The sequence below is a fragment of the Acinonyx jubatus genome, chromosome E1 (assembly GCF_027475565.1).
Source record: "Acinonyx jubatus isolate Ajub_Pintada_27869175 chromosome E1, VMU_Ajub_asm_v1.0, whole genome shotgun sequence".
Classification (NCBI taxonomy): Eukaryota; Metazoa; Chordata; class Mammalia; order Carnivora; family Felidae; genus Acinonyx; species Acinonyx jubatus.
Window position 1 is genome coordinate 52,947,169 of NC_069397.1, and position 21,094 is coordinate 52,968,262.

The 21,094-nt window shown below is 54.3% G+C and overlaps 1 long non-coding RNA gene across 3 annotated transcripts; it reads left to right on the forward strand.

The window, feature by feature from the left end:
• The first annotated feature begins 18,320 nt into the window (after positions 1-18,320).
• Positions 18,321-20,761, forward strand: LOC113596068 (uncharacterized). 3 transcript variants are annotated; one of them, XR_003416762.2, is made up of 4 exons: positions 18,321-18,448; positions 18,868-18,968; positions 19,261-19,309; positions 20,594-20,761. It is a non-coding gene; the product is annotated as an uncharacterized LOC113596068 (long non-coding RNA). The 3 variants fall into 3 exon arrangements; XR_008294063.1 differs by having other exon boundaries at positions 18,868-19,309; XR_008294064.1 differs by lacking the exon at positions 19,261-19,309.
• The last annotated feature ends 333 nt before the right edge of the window (positions 20,762-21,094 follow it).

Sequence of the window (21,094 nt, forward strand, 5' to 3'; positions counted from 1 at the left end):
GTTTATTTATTTTTGAGACAGAGAGAGACAGAGCATGAACGGGGGAGGGTCAGAAAGAGAGGGAGACACAGAATCCGAAGCAGGCTCCAGGCTCTGAGCTGTCAGCACAGAGCCCGATGCGGGGCTCGAACTCACGGACCGCGAGATCATGACCTGAGCCAAAGCCAGACGCTTAACCGACTGAGCCACCCAGGCGCCCCTTGACTTAGATTTTTTAAAAGATGAGTAAGACCCACACGGGTGGAGAAGAGGGGCAAAACTTCTCGGCAGGGGCCCCCGGGTGGGAAAATCGTGGGCGTGTGACAGCAAGTCTAGGAAGGGCCGCCTGGTGCGGGAGGCTTAGTGTCCTGGGGGTGACTTGGCCAACTTTAGGAGCCCCCCTTGAATATATAAGGCTGAGATCAGGGTGCTGAGTCATGGGCAGGCAGAGGCTGCATATGGGGAGAAAGGCAGTCAAGACTATTTTGCTGAGCCGCCCTGTCCCCTGGGAACACTGAATGTGGGGTATATTTTAGATAAAGGCATCAGTAGTCCCAAATTTTCCAGTAGCTACATTGAGAAAGTTAAAGAAAAAAAAAAAAAGTGAGGTTGCTTTCAATAGCACATGTCACTCAAGCCCCAAATGCAAAATATTATCATTTCAACATATAATAACTATAAAGGAATTATTCATGAGCTATTTTGCATTCTTGCCTTTCTACCGAGCGATCGAAGCCTGGTGCGTAATTTACACTTACGGCACATCTCCGGCCCAGAGTCAAGTGTCCAACAGCCACATGTGGCTTCTGGCTACCACACGGGACAGCGCTGGAACAGAAGCCCACGCAGTGACACTTCACTCTCTGATCCAGAGAGAGTCCCCCTTCCCCCGGCCTCCGCGGTCTGTTTCTCCAAACACATCCATTGGAGACCATGGCCAAGGGCTTCTTGGCTGGTCACGTTGTGTCTTATGTGTTGGTCTGTGCAGATGGCTTTAGTTGCTGACCAGGGAGGGAGCCAGCTTGCTGTTGCCGGAGGCCACTGCAGGCAGGGGGAGGGGGAGGGCTCCCTGCAGAAGCTGGTCCCCAAGTGCCCCTAACACCCCTGTCCTTCTCACCTTCAGTACCAAGGCAATGGTTCTGCGATGAGCTGAGGTGTCACTGGCACAGAGTAAGGACACAAGGAGGGCTCCAGCTGGGGGAGAGGCAGCTGGAAGTGGGAGCCCAGAGAGGAGAGGGCTTGTGTGACTGCCCATCACGTATTCGAAGATACACAGAGCCGGAGCCCCTTCCCCAACACACTCCCAACGCCGTATCACCCACGCACATGGGAACTGGACCATGGAATCAACCAATTCGCTTCGTACTAACGCACCAGGCGCTGTGTTTTATGTGCAGGAGCCCGTGGAAGCCTCAGACAACCCTCGAGATAGGTCCTTTCATTATCTCCATTTTAAAGACGAGGAAGCAGAGGCACAGAGAAGTCACGCGGCTTGTCCGAAGTCACACAGCCAGTCGGTGGGGCAGCCGGCGTTGGGAGCGGGCTCCATCGAGGTGCCAGCCGTTCCCCACGGCCCTCGTAGCTGACGAGTCTGTTGTCACCTGGAAAGTACATCACGACGAGGGGAGACGCCAGTGGGAAGGGAGACGGAAAGTTGGGAGGCTGTTTGGTAACTGGCGACAAGGAAGGGAGGCTGCCGTCTGGCACCAGCCCGCAGCCGTCCCCAGATGGTGGAGATCCTCACCAACCGCCGGGCTGGGCTGGAACAGGATGGGGCGCAGACAGGCTCCGTGAGGAGGGTCTCGTGCTCCACCCGAGAGGCAACGCCAAGGGAAGGGAAGCCTGTGACCTCACCGGTTGGGCCGATGGCCAATGACATCACCAGGAGGGCGAGGAGCCAGGCCCATCAAGCTATTTATGGAACAGGCTGGCGGCCAGACTCAGCAGCTCCTGAGCTGTTTCAGATGTGGTTGGGACAAAGCCTCCAGCTGCCCGCCGGCACCGGGCAGGCCGATGAGGAAGGAAGAAGGCCGACGCGGCGGGAGGGCCCCTCGGAGCCTCCCCGACGGCTGGGGCACAGATCACCGGGCCACCTCACTTCTCCTTCTCAGGGTCCGCCCATCCATCTCTCCCCTCGCTCTGGGCGAGCCTGGTCCTTGCAGCCCTCCCTCAGGGTCACTCTTCAGAACTCAGGGAGCAGAGGGGCCTCGAAAGGATACCCCGGGGGTTTTGCAAGATCTGTGTTTGTGCACGTGAGGGTGTGGGCCCGCGGGCTGTCGTATGTGCTTCACTATCAAGGGAAGACTCACCTTCTCTTCCTCGTATGCGGTGCCCTGAGTGATCGTGTGTGCGGATAAACGTGTGAGGGCCTGGATGTGTGTTTGCACACCGTGTGTGTGTGTGTGTGTGTGTGTGCGTGCGCATGCACGCGTGCACGAGAGAGGGAGGAGAAAAGAGACTGCATGAGAGCGAGCAGCCAGCAGACAGGGAGACAGGAGTCACTGGGGGAGAGAAATCACTGTAGGAAGTTGGGAAATATAATTTCAGTGGAAGATACAGAGGCACTTATAGAAGCTTCAGCAGAACTAGACAAACCTTTCAATCCATTTATCAAAACTGCCTGCAGCCCTGCCGCCCGAGGAGGTGCAAGAAGAATAAAATATTGAACAGAGCCGGCGATTGTGGGGCTGGAGAAGCCCAATAAATAAGGGGTTACTGTGATGTTCGCACTCACTCCTCTGGGTTGGCTCCAGGCGCAGTCCCGGGCCCGAGTGCTTGCATCTCTGGGCTTTTGACCTCCTCGCGGGAGGAGGTCGGGGGTCGCGGAGCCCGGAGTTGCCAAGCCCCGTGCAGACAAGCTTTGGTATGCTGGCGGCATGGGGACCCTGCGTCTGGAGTCTCTTGAATTTGCGACCTGCCCTCCTTCCCTTTAAAGTTTGTTTATTCATTTTGAAAGAGACAGAGACGGCGTGAGTGGGGGAGGGGCAGAGAGAGAGAGAGAGAGAGAGAGAGAGAGAGAGAGAATCCCAAGCAGGCTCTGCACTGTCAGCGCAGAGCCTGACTCGAGGCTCGAACTCACAAAACCGTGAGATCGTGACCTGAGCTGAAACCAAGAGTCGGATGCTTAACTGACCGAGCTACCCAGGTGCCCCTGCCCTCCTTCCCTTTAAAATCTCCCATGAGGGAACCAGATCGTGTCACTCCGGTGGAGCTGGTGGCCATGGGCCATGGTGGAGTAGTGGGGGGGGGGCAAGAGGGGGCCAGGTAGTGACCAAGGGGCTCCCAACCCAGACCCCAGGCAGTGCCGTCTACTGAGACCTGCCCACCCAATTCCAACTTGGGCCCTTTGAGTGGTGGGGGGCGGGGGGATAGGCATCATGTCACATCCCCTTTTCACACAACACCCCTCCTCAATGCCAGAAAAGAAAGTATCTGCACATAGTCACTTGCAAACACCCCTAAACTCGAGCCCACAAAACAGAATGTCTCCACTGATTCGTTCACCTCCAATTCCCCACAAGGGCAGTGGGCACCGCCTCCCCCTCCTCACCACACACACACACACACACACACACACACACACACACACTCCAGATTTCCTTCCCTGCGGCCACACCGCCCCCCCCCTCCCCCGTCACTGGGATAACTTGAACCGTTGAATCCTGATGCCAAGCACCAAAAGGGCAGGGGACAGGGCTCCTTGGGGACGCCACCCCTCACGGCGGCTGCGGGAGGCCGTCTTCTGAGCCTTGCCAGCTGAGCTGGGGCCTGGGAAAGGTGAGGCTGAGTGGCTCTCTGGGTTGCCAGGCTAAATACTTGGAATTCAGGAAACAGGATTAGCCCTCAGCGGGAGCCGGAGGGATGAAGGTTAATGAGGAAGGTGGAGAGGCGCAGGCTGGCTTTTCCCAGGGACAGAGAAGGGGGGCCTCTCGGCCCTGTGGGAGCAGACTGCGGTCACGTGGTCCACCCTCTGGCTTCTGGAAAGCCAGCAGATGGGAACCCCACTTTTTCTAAATGTTCTTGGAAAGCAAATGTCTTATCCACAATGTGCTCTCCAGCTGCCTGCATCACCTGCCTCCTGGCGGCCCCTGCCCTTACTTTCTGTTCCCCAAAGAGCCTGGATCTGCCGTGGTTCTCGTGGGGCCGGCCAGGAGGTTGTCATCTGCTCTGAGTGCCTAACCCTGCCTGCCCCCCCCCCCCATCTCTGTTTTCTTGTGCATCCCGGGAACTGCAGGAGTCCATTCTAGGACTCAGACGGGATACAGTGTCCTTGAAGTCATTATGCTCAGGCCACCTGGTAAAGGAACCAGATGGGCAGGGGCCAGCGGCTGGGGGCGGCCTTCTATCTCTCGCTCCAAGGGCACCCTTCTGCTTTGAAAGGATGGCCATGGAGCAGCAGAGAGAACTTCCCGTCAGCCATCAGTCCGCAATTGGAGGAACAGCTGCATCCAGGGACAGGGATGGAAATGAGCAGGGATGCAGCAGGGTGGGGGGCAGGGCTCTGGTTCTGTTCCTGTTTCCTCACACTGTTCTGTGAGCCTGCACAGAGCCATTCTAGACCATCGCCCCCACCCCTGCCGGGAGCCCACCCCCTCTCCTTCTTTCTGTCCAGCCCTGTTTCCAGGCTGGACCAGCTCATCCCCCTCTTTCCTCTGACTCTGGAAATCTTTAGGGAGCAGAAACCGTCACTTTCCCCGGGGGTGCTGGGGTGTGGCCCCACAGGACCAGAAACCAGGCAAGGCACCGTGCCAGGCTGAGCCCTGGTCCCCAGCCCACAATCTGCTTCCCAGCTGCCTGCATTAACGTCTCCTTTCAAGACACATCTGGGCTCAGCCAGGCTCGCGTTGCGGGTGAGGGAAGGGTGCCATTTCTCTGGCTCCCAGGAGGACCTTTCCCCACTCTCTTACTCTTCTCACGACCTTCCTTAAGGACATGTTTTCAAGCGAGGGTGGGGACGACAATGCTGACGGCGAGGTGGCCGGGTGCTTACTCTGTGCCAGGCACCTGTTCAGCGCTCCTCTTACCTCTTTTCATGCGCACGGCCGTTCGTGGAGTAGGTATTTCTACCCCGGTTTTTCATACGGGGAAACTGAGGCTGAGAAAGGCTGTGTGTTTGCCAATGTCCACAGGGAGCAAGCGACGGATCCCGGACCCCCGCCCTGCAAGGGACTTCCCTTGGTTTAAGGCAGAGAAAATGAAAAACCGGCCTGAGCGATATAGTGCTTCTCCCAGCGCAGACAGGCCAGAGGAAGCAGATCAGATAGCTCTTCCCCGTTGGCCGGGGATTCGTTTGGTTTTTGCACTGAAATCCCGGTGTCTGCGAGCCCGCTCAGTCCCAGGCAAGCTGAGATGTGGGTCCCCTTAGATGTGGTGCACAAAGAGGAGGGTATGGGATGGGCACACCTTGGAGGCTCACCTGCTACGGGGGTTTCCAAGTCCACGGACACGATAAAATCCAGCCCGCTCGTCTGTGGCTCTGAGGTTCGCCAGTTTGATCCCCCTCTTTCTCCACCGGAGACGTTGCATAGCCGCGCTCCTGTGGTCCCTCGCCCTGTCCACGCTCGGCGGCGAGGGTGCCCCAAGCCCCTGATCACTGCCACGCCTGACCCTGGCCTTGACCCCACCTGAATCTGATTTCCCTGTAGACGGGAGACAAGAAGAGGCTGATGGTTTTCTCAGCCTCTTGTACCCCAACAGCCTCTACCCTCCCTGAGTCAGGTCAGAGCGGGGTCCCGGAGGGAGCCGGGCGCGTGGACAGGCAGAACCAGGGTCCCACGCCGCACCGAGGCAGGGCGTGCGCTGCCGGGGGCCGGGAGAGGTGAGGGGTGAGGAGAAGGGAAGGAGGAGAAAGGCAAAACTCCCAACAAAGAAAAAAAAAAGTTCAATCAGATTTGTAAAGGGCACAATTTACAAATCCGTCACATATTTTACTAGGCTGGGATTTACGGATTAGCCTGTAATACTTAGGCGGCTTTTTGTAATAAAACCCTGAGCCCAGGCAGCCTTGGGGAAGTGAGGAGGAGGAAGGGGCCTTCTCTCTATCTGCCTTTCATTTTCCCAGCATTTTTTGATCTAGGCAGCCCCATTAATCTGTGCTTTATCTGCCTATGGAGAAGGATTGAGCTCTTTATTGGATTTTTGTCAAGAATAAATGATTTAGTTTGGGATATTGTGGAAACGATTTTTGTGGTATTACACCATCTAATAAATGAAACAGCAGGGATCAATTCCTTTCTTGCAATGTGTTCAACAGGCAGGGTGAAATATGCCCCACAATTATTTGGTATTGCACTCTATAGATATTTATAACCGCGCGTGACTGCGAGTATACAGGTCTGCCCAGATGTGGGCACCTGTCTGGGAGAATGCGATCCATCACTTCCAATGCAGGAGACTTGGGGCGCATATGACGGGCGGGTCAGAAATGCAGATCAAGTTCACCTTAGCAGACTGGCCTGAGTATTGGAGAGAAGGAACCGGGCTCGGGAGTGAAGGGTGAGGTTAGGGGGTTGTATTTACCAAGGCCCTTGGCTGGAGTGCTTTTCCCCCGAGGAACGGGAAGCTAACAGGGCGGGACATCATTGCCACAGCAGTCCCCGCAAATGCCCAGTGCATGGGGACATCATGCAGAGAACCCAGGTCCCCCCATCCCTCCCTGCCCTAGGCACCCAAGCCCATGGCCACTGCCCTCTCTCCTGGCATACGGCTTCCAGGGAAGATGTCTGGAAATACTGAGATGGGAGCTGGCTTTCGGCCCAGGTAGGCTCGTAAGGTTTATATTCCTGAAGGCCCACAAATATTTATTGAGAGCCTATTACATGCCAGTGCATAGCACAGGCCCGGCACAAAGCAAACCACATATAGACATTTGTTCACAGATTGACTGATAAACAAAAAGCTTTCGAGATGCCCCCCCCCTCCTCCCAACACACACTGTCCTCACAGGCAGGAACAGGGAAGAGCCAGAGATTAGGAGCCGGATCCAGCCGAGAGCTGGGAAAGTGCTTCTCCCGCCTCTGCCCAGCCCCTACTGCAGGGGAAGAAGAGAATTCCTGCTCCAGGAGGAAGCCAGGCAGGGATGGCCCCGGACAACACGTCAGTGTTCCCAGAGGAACACTGAGGTTCCTCTGTCAGAGGTGGTTGCTCATCCAGGGCTGGCCCTCCGGACGCAGGCACCTCGACTCGAATTGTAACAGTGGTCCCTTGAGGCTGCCAGAGGTGTAAGCCTCGTCGAGGAAAGCGCCACACCTCACATCTCACCAGCGTGCGCTTCGTGTGCTGCATTTGGGACGCGGGGAGGCGTTAAGCAAATACCCATCGAGGGACCCACTGGAAGGAATGGTTATCATTGGTAGCGGGGCCCTTTGACCCCGGGTTCCACGCACTGACAAAAGCAATGGTTGAGGACCGCTGTCTTTCGTCCGTTCAGGCTGCTGTAAAAAAGTGCCACAGACCCGGCAGCTCAGGAACGACAGACACATGTCCCTCACGGTTCTGGAGCCTGGAAATCTGGAGCACGGTTGGGTGAGCACCCTTTCCTGAGTCCCAGGCCGCTCCTTGCGTGCTCATGCAGTAGAAGGGGGGAGGTCTCCGAGGGCTTTTCTAAGGACGCTATGGCATTCATGAGGCTCCCCCCTCATGACCTAATCACCTCCAAAGGCCCCCCCCATCCTAATACTGTCACCTTGGGGGTTAGAGTTCAACGTAAGAATTTGGGGGGGGACAAATTCAGACTGTGGCAATCGCGGATTTCACAGTGCTCACGGAAAGTTTCCTTTCTAGACTCATTTGGGTAACCGCAGCCAGGGAGGGGGGCTATGTGGGGCAGGCCGGGCGAGCCTTCCTCTGAGCCCCCGTGTTACTCGATTGCCCACAGTCTGAACTGGGCCCCCGCTCCTGCTCAGAGGCCGCCGTCACTAGGTCCTTGTTCGCTGTTACGCGCCCAAGGAGCGTCTAATCCGTGTGTACTCCTCTCCTTCGGGGATTAATTTCCTGGACAGGCTCTGCCTCCCCGCCGTATGTTCTGGAAACGTTGGCAGTGACAGTGAGACCCTACAGCTCTCTGTCTCTCTACCCTGAGCGTCCTATTTTTGTCCTATTTTGGCCTGGCTTCCCTGGCTGTGTTTTCGCTGCCACCGTCTGAATCCTCGGAGCTTGGTGGGGATGGGAGGGGGGCCTTAAGTGTCTTTGGCGCAAAGAGGCTCTTCTGCTTGGGAGATGGCTCCTCGTTCCCGCCCCCTTGCAAAGAAATAGGATGCCCCGATGGTTCCCGGGTAACCAATTAAAAATCTGTGACGGTTCCCGCCCCATCTCACGACAGTAGCAGCTGAGAGGCTTGACGGTGGGAACAATTTGCATTCGGTCACACGGATGCTTCATGGACAGAGGCCAGATGTGGCCCACGCGTGGAGGCTGGGTCGAGGTTGGGGTCCTACGGCGGCCGCTGGCTCACCTCCCTCCCGGGGCGCAGTTAAGGAGGCGATTCCTTCCAACTCCTGACGCTGACTTTCATGACGCCAACTTGAGTGTTGGCCTTGAGCCCTCTGGGTTCTCTGATGCCCCCCCTGGATGTGCTCGAGGGCCTGCCGCTGAGCTGGATGTGGAAAGCGCCAAGCTTATTTCCACCACCCGCTCCTCTGAGAGCCCTCCCCCCTTGGCTGTGACACCTCCGTAGCAGACAGTTATTATTATCCTGACTTGTTATGCTCAGGCTTCATCCTCACGGGGAACTGCCACACTTGTGGGAAAGAAAAAACACCCCCCCACCCCCGGCATCTTGGCAGAGTGCAAGGCCTTTCTTCCGGTGAGCTCCTCGGGCCGCGGCTCTGAGCCACCGCGGATGCTTCCCTCTCCCCCCACGTTTCGCATCCCACGCCTCAGATAATCCTGTCGGCCCCGCTTCACGTTTTCCAGGGCCCCACCGCTCTCCCTCTGTGTCCCCACGGCTGCCACTCTGGCTGGGCCACCACCATCCCCGGCCGGTCTTCCTGTCCCGCCCCTGCCCCTGGTGGCCCACTCTTACCAGCCAGAGAAAGCCTCCCAGTGCTCAAAACCCCGAGGAGCAACCCCCCCCCCCCGACCCTTTCCACGGAGGGAGAAAGGGCCTCTAGGCCCCGGGCGTGTGGCCTGAGTGACCCCCCCCCCCGCTCATCCCTGCCAGCCACACTGGCTGCCTTGCCAATGTGGCCGAAAAACCCAGGTTGGCTTCTGCCACAGGGCCTTTGTGTTGGCCACGCCTTTTCCTTTTCCCACAAAGACTTGCGTGGCTGACTCCTTACTGCCTTAAAGTTGGTCCTTGAACATCAGGCAGCATCACGCAGGGGGTGAGAACACAGACTGGAGCTGGGCTGCCCGGGCTCAAGTCCCTTTTCTGCCACTTGCTGGCCATCTGATGCTGTAAATGGTACTTTGCCTCTCTGCACACCGGTTGTCTCATCTGCATAATGGGGACAATATGGGCATTTACTCGTAGGGTTACATTAAGGATTAAATGACTTAATATTTGTAATGTACTTAGAGCCTGACAAGGAGCACGTGTGAAATAAGAGATTATTGAGTTTGGGGCGTCGGGCTGGCTCATTCGGTTAAGCGTCTGACTCTTGGTTTGGGCTCAGGTCACGATCTCACGATCTGTGAGGTGGATGCCTGAGTCAACTCCGTGCTGAGCGCGGAGCCTGCTTGGGATTCTCTGTCTCCCTCTCTCTCTGCCTCTCCCCTGCTTGTGTGCACTCTCTCTCTCAAAATAAATAAACTTAAAAAAAAGAGAGATTATTAAACTGTAAACAAATGAGGCAGACCCTGAGCACATGGGGTTGGCCCCTCGGCCCCACCCGCACCCTCCCGATCTCCCTCCTTTGCTGCATTTTTGCTTCTGTTCTTTGCATGTATCACCTCTGATGTGCTACAGGATTTACTTATTTCTCAGGCGGGTTCTTTTTGTTAAGTTTACTTGCGTATTTTGAGAAAGAGAGAGGAAGCATGCGTGCGCAAGCAGGGGAGGGACAGAGAGAGAGGGAGAGAGGGAATTCCGAGCAGATTCCTTGCTGTCCATGCAGAGCACAACGCGGGGCTCGATCTTACGAACTGTGAGCCGAAATCAAGAGTCGGGCGCTTAGTCACCCAGCCACCCAGGCGCCCTCTCTGAGGTATTTTACTCAATGCCTCCCCCAACCAGAATTGCTGGAACGGCAGCTCTAAGAGGGCAGAAGTCTTGGCTCTTCTCAGTGACATACAGGGCCTAGCAGGAGTAGGTATTCAGCTGGTATCCTTCGCCCCACGGCATCACCGTTCTGCTTCCTTGTTTAAAGAAGAAGCATGTTTTTCTGATTATATAAGTAAAATCCGTAGAAAAGCTCCCACTGGGGGAGGCCAGGCATGGTGGAGACGCCAAAGGGAACAAAAGGCAAGTAAGTAGCCGGAATTCCGGGTCTTGGGATGGGCTCCCCCAAAAGCTGGCCCTGAGATAAGGCGTTTGAATCCCCTCTACAGCACCACCACCTCAATGGCTGAAACACGACACAGACCTTTCATCGCTTTGGAGATCAGGCGTCCAAAATGGGGCTAAAATCAAGGTGTCCACAGGAGGGCGTGCCTATTGGAGCCTCCAGGGAAGAATCCGCTCCCTGCTTCTTCCAGCTTCTGGGGGCCTTGCGGTGTTCCTGCTCATGGCCCCTTCAGGCCTCCGACCTCTGCTTCCTATATCACACTCTCCTCTCACTCTGGGCCTCCCTCTGAGAAGAGAAAATATGATCTCCTTTGACCTTAATTATCTACCTAAAGACCCGTATCTCCAAAAGCAGTCACAGTGGGGATTAGGGCTTCAATGTATGCATTTGGTGGGGGGGGGGGGGGGGGGGGACACAAGTCAGTCCATAACAGGGACTCCCCTGGGGGACTTGGTAGAAAAATACAAAGGCCCAGGCTTCCGGCTACTTGCCTGGGTGCCCAGGTTCTGTCTCCCCCCTGAAGGTTCAGGAGCAATGGACTAGAACATGCCCCAGCCATCCCCACGGAGGGTGGGGTTGGTCGAGGGTTTCCAGGGTCACTCATTCTCTGGCCTGTGTGTACCTTGCTTCCTCAACCAGAAAAAATAGCCCTGGAGTGGATGGTTCAGGCACGTGCAGGACTGCGGCGCCCAGAGCTGAGAGCCGAGGAGAAAAGGCAGGTTCAGCGCTCTACACTGAACGTGAATTGCCTGTGTGTTCAGGGAAAAAAGAAAAGCGTTTTATTTTTTATTTTATTTTTAATTTTTTTTAATGTTTATTTATTTTTGACACAGGGAGAGAGAGAGAGAGAGAGACAGAGCATGAGTGGGGGAGGGGCAGAGAGAGAGGGAAACAGAGACCCCGAAGCAGGCTCCAGGCTCCGCGCCATCAGCACAGAGGCCGAAGCAGGGCTGGAACTCACGGACCGTGAGATCATGACCTGAGCTGAAGTCGGACGCTCAACCGACTGAGCCACCCAGGCGCCCAAGAAAAGCATTTTTAATATGAAAAGCAGCCTGGTGTCCCCACAAAGAATCTGAATAATAACAGGTATATGTATAATTTTATCTCATTACTTTCCTTTAAGTGCTAAAATTCACATGCATACACACACATATCTGTATAGGTTTATATATAATACATGCAATATCTATACACATATCTGTACAGGTATACCATGTGTATGCATATAAGCACGGGTGTGAAGATGGTCTACATATACATTATACACACAGCTCTGGAGACTCTATACCAAGGGATTAAGAATGGTTATGGCAGGGAACAACTTTCATTTCTATATAATTTGAATTTAGTTTTTTGCATAATCAGAATTTATTTCTACATGGAGGATGGTTTATTTTGTACTTTCAAAATGTTTTGAAATAAGGAAACATTGAAAACCAGACAGGATAGGGGCGCCTGGGTGGCTCAGTCGGTGAAGCGTCCGACTTCGGCTCAGGTCATGATCTCACGGCTCGTGAGCTCAAGCCCCGCGTCGGGCTCTGTGCAGACAGCTCAGAGCCTGGAGCCTGCTTCAGATTCTGTGTGTGTTTCTCTCTCTGCCCCTCCCCCGCCCCCGCTTGTGCTCTCTCTCTCTTTCTCAAAAATAAACGTTAAAAAATTAAAAAAAAAAAACTAGATGGGATAAAGGCACATTGGCAGGAATGTGGACAATCCAGACATGTGTAGAAGGAAACACGATGTATATTTCTTTCCTGTCTCAACATATATTATGTGGCTTATACTCAATATGCAATTCCAAGTCCTATTTTTTCTTATTGAATGTTGTATTGTGAGCATTTTCCAGGTCATTAAATATTCTTTGCATATATAGGTTCTAGATGGCTGTGTAATATTCCTTCGCGGATGTATCATAAATTATTTATCCACCCCCCCCATCAATTCCCCTCCTCACTCTCCTCATCGTCCGTTAATACCTTCACTACTTGAATGAGAAATGGTGGCTCTCACAGTCCCCAGTCGATGAATGTATATCTAGAACATTTCAGAGCATATCAAAGTTGCTACTTCATTAATATAAAGAGGGCACAGACCAAAGCAAATCAATATCTCCATGACGTGTCCTCGGAGGAGCAGAAGCCCTTAGCACTGTGACCTGCCCTGGGCCATCCACATCACCTCGCTTGGGTCTTACCCATCCTCCGCCGACTCCCTTTTCCTGCCAGGTGCCCTGAACAGAGCCAACTGATCTATCAGCTCATGAAAAAATAAATTTGGGATAAAAATAAGGTTGGTATATGAGCTTAATAGTTTCCCAAAATAGACTTCCCTAGGCCTTGCTGTCTGTCCCTCTGTGTGCGAACGCACCATTTTGCCTTACCAAAGACAGTTTGTGGGTTAGGTCGGAAATGTCGGGAGCCCTGGAAGAGAAGAGAGAAGGGGGGGTGGTTCATCGTTTTAATAGGACCTCTAAGCAAAATACTGATGCCTCCTGGTGGACGAGGAAGGGAGGGGCCGGGGAGGCTGGGGACGAGCACGTCCAGGGACAGATCTCCCCTGCAGCATGGCATTTTACATCCAGTTGGCCACTATGACGATGTGTTTCTGGGCCGCAGGAAGAGAGCTGACCTATTCTGGTTTGTATCAATACGATAATAAACGTAATCTTAAAATAGCCTCCCTGCCTTTAGAATAAAACCTTTTGCATCGCATGGAATCTGGGAGAAGAGGTTAATTGAAGGTTGACTCACAATCTTAGTTTTGCAAAAAAAGAGGGTTAAGTAGAGCCCTTTCACAGCAGCTGTTACCTGGAAGCCTCGGCCCCCGCACTGCGTTAAGCTGCTTCAGGAGGCCTGAACCCTGTCCCCTGCTCAGTCCCGGGACTCGGGAAGCAAGATGCTGGGTCCTACCCTCAAGGAGTTGGAATCTGCAAATGCGTCAGGACAAAGGAACCTTGAGACAATCCAGTCCAGTGTTTTAGAGACTCCTGGTTCAGCATTCTCTCCTTCACTGTGCAAGGATGATGATATTATCAATGGCGGGACCCACTGGACTTTAGAATCTGACTGGGTGTGACTCCAAAAGTGCAGAGAAAGCCGGCCATTGTTCCAGGCACTGTGTGCACGTTGTTCTGGGGACCACGTGCACAGAGCTGAATGAGACCGTTTGCTCATGGGGGTTTCGGTCTAGAAGGACAACAGATGTGGAAGTCAATAATTACGGGGCAAGGGGGCAAGCATGCTCGTGGTCACTCACTCGTTCACCCAGCAATGGCTGTCTGCCATGCTCCAAGCACCGTGCCGTGTTTGGGATTACACGTGTCAGGACAGATAACGGCCCTTGTGCCCATCCATGGACCTATGGTCTAGCGGGCCGCACAGAGTACGAGCAAATCACAACACAATATACCTTTGATTTGCACTTGTGATAAAGGCTATGATCAAAGTACGAGAAGCCATGGGAGTATAATACAGAACTTAGGCACTTGGATAATTCCCCAAAACAGGCTTCCCTAGGACGCCTTGTCTGCCCTCTCCTCCGTCTGTGCTCACTCCATGTTCCGACCGTTGACCTCTCGGATTCCAAGGGTCCTGCCTGCTGCGATGGCTGGAAGCCACTGCATGGCCAAGCAGGCCCTGAGTGCATCTGCCCACATGTGGCTTCCACATCTGGGGCATCAGAATAAGACAGCAGTCAGTGCGAGGAAAGAGGCTCTGGGCTGGGAACTGAAAGCCGGACACTGGTCCTTGATCCAGCTCTGTTATGAGACACAGCTTGCTCCCTCCTCCTCCAGCATCATCACCCCTGCTCCCAGGCCCCTCCCTCGGCTCTCCCCCACCAACATCCTCTATGTGTCACCAGGAAGCATGGGCCAAAGCCTCTGGAGCCAGAGTGCTTGGGTTCAGAGCCCACCCACTTGCCTCTGTGAGTCTCATGTCCCTCCTCTATGCAGGGAGGATACTGTCAGTGCCCAATACTCGGCGTGGTAGTGAGGATTCAGAGAGCCTCATGCATAGCACAAGCCATGGATGTGCAAGCTATTCTTACTATTGGTTTGGGGTTAATTTTATGTGTCAGCTTGACTGGCCCGGGGGACCTTATTTCTGGGTGTGTCTGCGAGGGCGGTTGGGGACGAGATTAGCATTTGAACTGGGGGACCCAGTGGGGCAGATGGCCCTCCCCCCCCTCCCCCCCCCCCCAGCGTGGGTGGGCCTCACCTAACCCGTTGAGGGACCGGGTAGCTCAGAAGGGCAGAGGCAGGTTGAATGCAGTCTCTGCCTGACTGCGGAGCCGGGACATCAGTCGTCTCCCGCTCTCAGCGTTCCTGGCTTGAAGGGCTTCCACTCGGACTGGGATCCACACCAGCAGCCCTCTGGTCTAGGCCTTGCTGGGCTCCAGCTTCCCAACGGCACATCATGGGAAGTCCCATCGTCAGCCTCCATGATCATGTGAGCCAACTGCTTATAATAAGTCTATTTATCTCCATGTACTATCTATCTATCTATCTATCTATCTATCTATCTATCTATATCTATCTGTCTATCTATCATCTATCAATTATCTATCTATCCATCCGTCTATCATCTCTCTCTCTCTCTTTCTCTCTCTTCACCATCCCCCCCCCCTTCATCTACCTCTCTCTCCTATTGATTCGATTTCTCTGGAGAATTCTAATACACATCCTTTCCCTTCCAAATCAACATGACTTTGAAGGTAGCACACAGTGACTCATGGCTTATTAGCCACAGCATTTTCTGGTCACACCGGGGGCCTCACGCTTGAGCCGGCAGCAGAATCAGCAGTGTTTGCTGAACCCCGGTTGCTGACCCCATCCGGCATGTCTGCTTCTGTGGGTCCCGGGCAGGGCCTGGCGATACCGATGGTCAGGGGACCCACTCGCGGACCCCTGGCCTACGCTAACGGCTCAGACTCTGCACACATTGATAAGCGGATGTGCATTTGAGCAGCGACGGTGTGCCCGCCACGGCGTGAGGAGCGCTCCCTTAGTTCGTTCTGTTTTCATTGCCGCTCAGCAAAGCTGGCCTCACGCCTCCCATTTTTTTGAAGACGAAGTCACCGATGTTCAGACAAGGCCCATGACCTGCCCAAGGTCACGTGACTTGTAAGTGACTGAACTGAGGTCTCGAACTCTGACCTCTGGGTGTCAGTTTCAGTGCCCTGCTTTGTCCGTTTGGGGATAGAAACCGGACCAGGAAGAACCCAGAGCGGAGGAAGCTACTGCCCGGGAAGGGGTAGCTCACAGACAGATAACGGTCTTGGGGGTGTGATGTTTACTGTGGAGACGGTAGGAATGCCCCCCAACTGAGAGGTCCAGAGGGGACTCACCGTGGAGAGTAGAGGCAAGACAGACCCTCAGTCACAGATCTTCCCTGCTGGCTCTCGAGGGACCCGGGAGGGACCCAGATCTCAGGCCTTGCCAGCTCACTGGAGCTCAGGAGTGCCCCCCCCCACTGCCCCGTGTCCTGAGACCCCCAGCTGAGCTGATGGAGGCAGACACTCTCGGCCAAGCCTGCCCTTCCTTCCAGCGCCCAGAAAACAGGCATCATCCACTAATAGGAGAGTGCGCCAATGTGAAGGAAATGCTCAGCCATTAGGGCCTTGACGCTGTGCTGCAATTTTGACCTTCAGCACGCAGATGCCTGCCCGGTAGGCCCCCACCGGCTGCCACTTTGCCGGCCTCTCAGCCCCAAGAGGCTGCAGGAGCCAGGCCTGGGAGAGGGTGGGGGGTGTGTGGAGCACTGGCAGACCCCAACCTTACCACCCATTCTCAATCTTCCCTGCAGGGTTGTGAGACTGTCCCCAGCCCTGATCCGGCGGGGCTCCCGGATGCTGATTTGCACATGTTCTGCGTGCAGGGGCCTGAGGTTCCTGCTTTCCTCCAGCCCCCTTTCTCGGCTAGGTGGAGGTGCGACGGTGTGACGGCTGACATTGGAGAAAGGGCTGTCTTCTCTCCTACCCTTGGGACTTGTGACCCGTCCCCTGCCCCCTCCTCCCCAGCACAGCACAGCACAGCAGCGCTGATAGAGCAGGAGGAGGGACGGCGAGGCTCTAAGTCTAAGGGATTTCAATGCCCATGGGGCAAGATACTCATCTGTTCCCTGGGGATTTGCTGAAAACACAGATTCTGCTTCATCAGGCCAGGCATGGGGCTTGGGTCCAGCAGTTTTTAATGTTTATTTATTTTTGAGACAGAGAGAGACAGAGCATGAACGGGGGAGGGTCAGAGAGAGGGAGACACAGAATCCGAAGCAGGTTCCAGGCTCTGAGCTGTCAGCACAGAGTCCGAAGCGGGGCTCGAACTTACGGCCCGTGAGATCATGACCTGAGCCAAAGTCGGACCCTTCACCGACTGAGCCACCCAGGCGCCCCTAGGGTCCAGCATTTTTAACAAACTCCCAGCGATGCTGAGGTCCCGGGTGGAGCTTAGGCAATAAGGCTATAGGGCAGTGATGCTCAGACCCGGCCCAGGCTGGGATCAGCTGAGCACTTTCACCATCCTGCTGTCTGGTCCCGCTCCCATGGCTTCGAGTTTATCTGGTCCGGCCTCGGACATCAGGTGGTTCTAACACGCAGCCCCATCCTCGTTTCCGGCCTGACATATCGGCCGTGAGGACGGGGTCTTTTCTGCAACGTGAAGAGAGAAGGGATTTGAGGAAAAAGGACTTTTGCCTGATGAAAAAGCATCATCACATCCCTTGTTAGTCGAGCTTTCTTCCTTGGCAGAGGAGACGGAGAGGAAGAGCAAAACTTTCATTCCACAGAAGGGCATCTGCCAGTTTCCCACTCGGAGACGCGATTGAAATAGCTTTTTCAGATCCTCCGGCTAAGCTGACACGTGTGGCCCCCTCCAACCCTCCCTTCGGTCCCCCCCCCCCCCCCCCCCCCGCCAATAGCAGTTATCTGAATTCCGGTTCCAACAGCAAGGCTCTATCTCACCACCGCTGCCGGCAGCCGGCTGGCTTCCCGATGGAGAGGGGCTTGGGCCCCAGAGAGAGCCCTGGTGGAAAGAGCACCAGCAAAGGAGGCGGGCCGGGGCCTGTGCGGACACAGCGGGGGCCTGGGGTGGAGGCCCAGAGTGATCTGAAGATGACACAGCTAAAAGAGTATCGCTTAAAGGTGTGGAAGGGAATGTCACTTCTGGGCCGGCACCGCTTCTCGGGCTGGGAACGAGATAATGAATTATTACCTGGGGAAATGAAGCTGCTAATAAATTCAAAAGCAAAGCTGAGGGAGGTTAGACTCCATTTTTAAAAGGGAGCTGGTGATTTATAAAGTGCCCTGTCTCCTTGCCTCCCGGGGCTCCGTCGGCCTCCCTGTCCCTCTTTTTCCCCACCTGACCCTCTGGACACACAGCCCAGCACCCCTGCAACTCGTCTGTTTTTTTTTGTGAGCCACGCCCACCCCCACGGGAACCTCAGGCCCAAATTGGGCTGAAATTTGGCCCAACTGGTTTTGAGAGCTCGGTCCCTAAGGAATGGCCACGAGGAAATCTGTCTTCCTAAGAAGTCCATTCCGACCTTTGAGCCAACAAATTACAAGTAGAAACCGCTCCGAATGAGCAATCAGGCTCTGCAGCGGGGCACCAGGCAGGGGGCGGCTCCTGCAGGGAGGGACAATCAACTTAGCTTTTCGGTGGCATCCGTGCCTTCTGAAAGCTGCTCCTGTTTTGGGAAGCTTGTGGCCACATTCTAGTCTTACCCCCCCCCCCCGCCTGCCCCCCCGCATCAATTCCAATTCCTCTTGAGTGGAGCTCCAAACCCTGACTCCTTGGTCTCCACTAGCCTCCTTCCCTGCCTGAAGCCATCAAGCCCCCACTGCCTGAGCTCATTGCCCGTTTCCGCGGCGACGGGCCTGTGATGTCACTATGGAGGCCTGCGAGCCTCCAGGTGGGTAGGATTGGAGCAGCAGGTGCCCAGGAAGAGGGAAAGAACAAAGCTCCAGTTTCTGCGCCATCATCCCCACATAATGGAAGAGGGGCCTGGAAACAGAGGAGGGGCAGGCAGGTGGAAGGCTGCAGCCGTTCCGAACCTTGCCCGTTTTAACATCTCTTGAGCTCAGCTAGAGAAGACGGCCCCTTCCCCAAACTCCTGCTCAGGCCCCATACCCCTGCCCAAGCAGCTATGGTTTAAAAGCCTCATGAGTCATGGAGGGACTCAGTTTCCCCAGTTGGCTATTTTCTGCAGCCTGCCCCCACCTCCTGGCCGTGTGGCATAAAGGGAAGCTCGCCCTCGTCAACTATGTGTCCATGTCCAGCAACATCAGACTCCAGGGCTCCCTCCCCGCAGCCTGGTTTTTCAGGAAACCCCTGGGGCCAGGGGGCTTTCAGAGCCCTCCTCGCCGGGGACCATGGCTCCTGCTTCAATACCTGGGGAGGGAGATCCCCCAGCTTCCCTAATGCTCTGGTGCCTTTCGTTCCAGCCAGGAACCAAGAAGAAAATGCAGCCTCCTTCTGGAAACAAGGGCTCCCTCCCGCAGGCTTTCCCGAGGCCGGGTTCAAAAGGCCCATGTTCACCTGAGTTTTAGGTAACTTACTGGGCAGCCTGAATTATATAGACAAGTTAGGCTCACTTGACCTTCGGGTGTCTGGATTACCCAAGTATTTTACATGTTTATGAGCGGGGTGGGGAGGGGGACTGAACACTCGCTCAAAGCAAATGCAAAATTCGGACTTTGGGGGCTCTGTGCACCTGGCATGCACCTTTGCTTACCACCGGGATAGAGCATCAGAGAGCCACTGTCACGCGACCACCGAGCAGGCCACAGGGGAGCCCCGGCTCATCCCGGATGCTGGGCCTTGCCTTCGCTTCTCTTTTAGGATCTGCCAAAACCCAAAAGTCACCATCTAAAAACAACTCCAAAGAAAGGTGGGAGAAGAAAGTGGGAAAATCTTTATCATTGATTGTTTATACCTAAAGAAAGAGAGGAGAGAGAATTCCCCGTGGCCCAGCCAGGGGGTGAAGAGTTAATCCTATAATCTAGTCGGCCAGGGAGCAAGGCAAGGACGAGAGCTACCTTCCAGCTGAAGTGTGCGTGCAGAATGTTTGATGCTTGGCGGGTGGAGCCGAGAAGACGGAGACCATTTGCAAGCATTTATTGAGTGCCCAGGGCATACGGAGCCCTATTCTCAGGATGCAGTGGAATTCTAAAGTTCACAAGATAGGGTGCTCCCCTATCCTCTGAGAATGGACCCTCCCCCAGCCCCCACTTTCAGGCTCTTCTGTGTGCCCACTCCCCCTGCCCTGGTCACTGCTCCCTGCTGGGCTCAGCAAAATACCGGCAAATGCCTGGTGACCTTTTCAGAGTTAGACCAATTACACTCCAGTGAAACAGCTTAAGAATTGCAAAGCAGCACGTGCAAACTCTTCTAGTTGCTTGAGTGAGAGCCAGAGCAACGGCTCTACCCCTGGCTGCATATTGGAACACCTGGAGAATTTTTTTTCACTGCCGGTGCCTGAGTCCTGCCCCCAGAGAGTATGATTTCATTGCTATTGGAGGCAGTGGCATTTTTTAAAGCCCTCCAGGTGACTTAAACATGCAACAGAGTGTGAGAACCACTGAACTGGAGGATTTAGGACTTTTGAGTTGTTTCATGGTGAATCTTTGGGCTGAAATTGATCAAGTTTGCTACTTCGCTAATGGAATCAAGACACAGATTCTATTGGCTAGATAGGCTGCCATCTTGGAACAAAGTAACGATGACAAGTTTTCATATGGATATTATCTTTTTTAAAATGGTTTTAATCTTTATTGATTTCTGAGAGAGAGAGAGTATGAGCGGGGGAGGAACAGAGCGAGAGGGAGACACAGAATCCCAAGCGGTCTCCAGGCTCCGAACTGTCAGCACAGAGCCCGATGCAGGGCTCAAACTCATGAGCCACGAGATCATGAGCTGAGCCGGAGTCGGAGGCTTAACCAACTGAGTCACTCAGGCACCCCTCATCTGGGTATTGTCTTAATGGATTCTAATGAGAGTTGGTACAATGTGGTGGAATTTGCACAGAATAAAGTCTTCACTAAACTGTCCTTTAGCTGAAGGGGGAGGCAGCAGGAGAAAGTAACTAACATTTCTTGAGTGTCTGTAGCGTGGCAGGAACTGGGCTTGAAAGACTATACTGATATTTCATTTTTTCTCTCCCACCACGTGCCAGATACGTATCATCCCCGTTTTACAGATGAAGAAACTAAGACTCGAGATCACACCGCTGTTATGTGTGGGGAGATGATTTTCCACGGGTCTCTCACATTTCTGTATATCTTGTGAGCCAAGATGCCGACTGCCTTTGCTCTGATCTTTATAAAGATGTTTGCACGGTGAACAGCTTTGGAAGATGTAATGTCCTCCTCGGGGATGAGGGGTAGGCATGCTTACTGTCCATTATAAAAGATTCAGGTCCCTAAACTCAGGGTTCCCGTCTTGTAACACACCCTTCTCGTGTGCACAGGTATGAGCTGGCCCTCTTTGCAGTGCCTTATGGCAACTGTAGCTTAGAGAGTTGTTGCAAAAACCAGAATGCACTGGCTCCCACTAGCCCTGTGATAAACTGTCTTTTGTCTCTGACCCATGAGACAGGCCAGGCTAACTTGTCAACTTGTGGCGGATTTAGCACCTTCATCAAAACCTGTTTCCCTTTGACATCCATACACTTAGG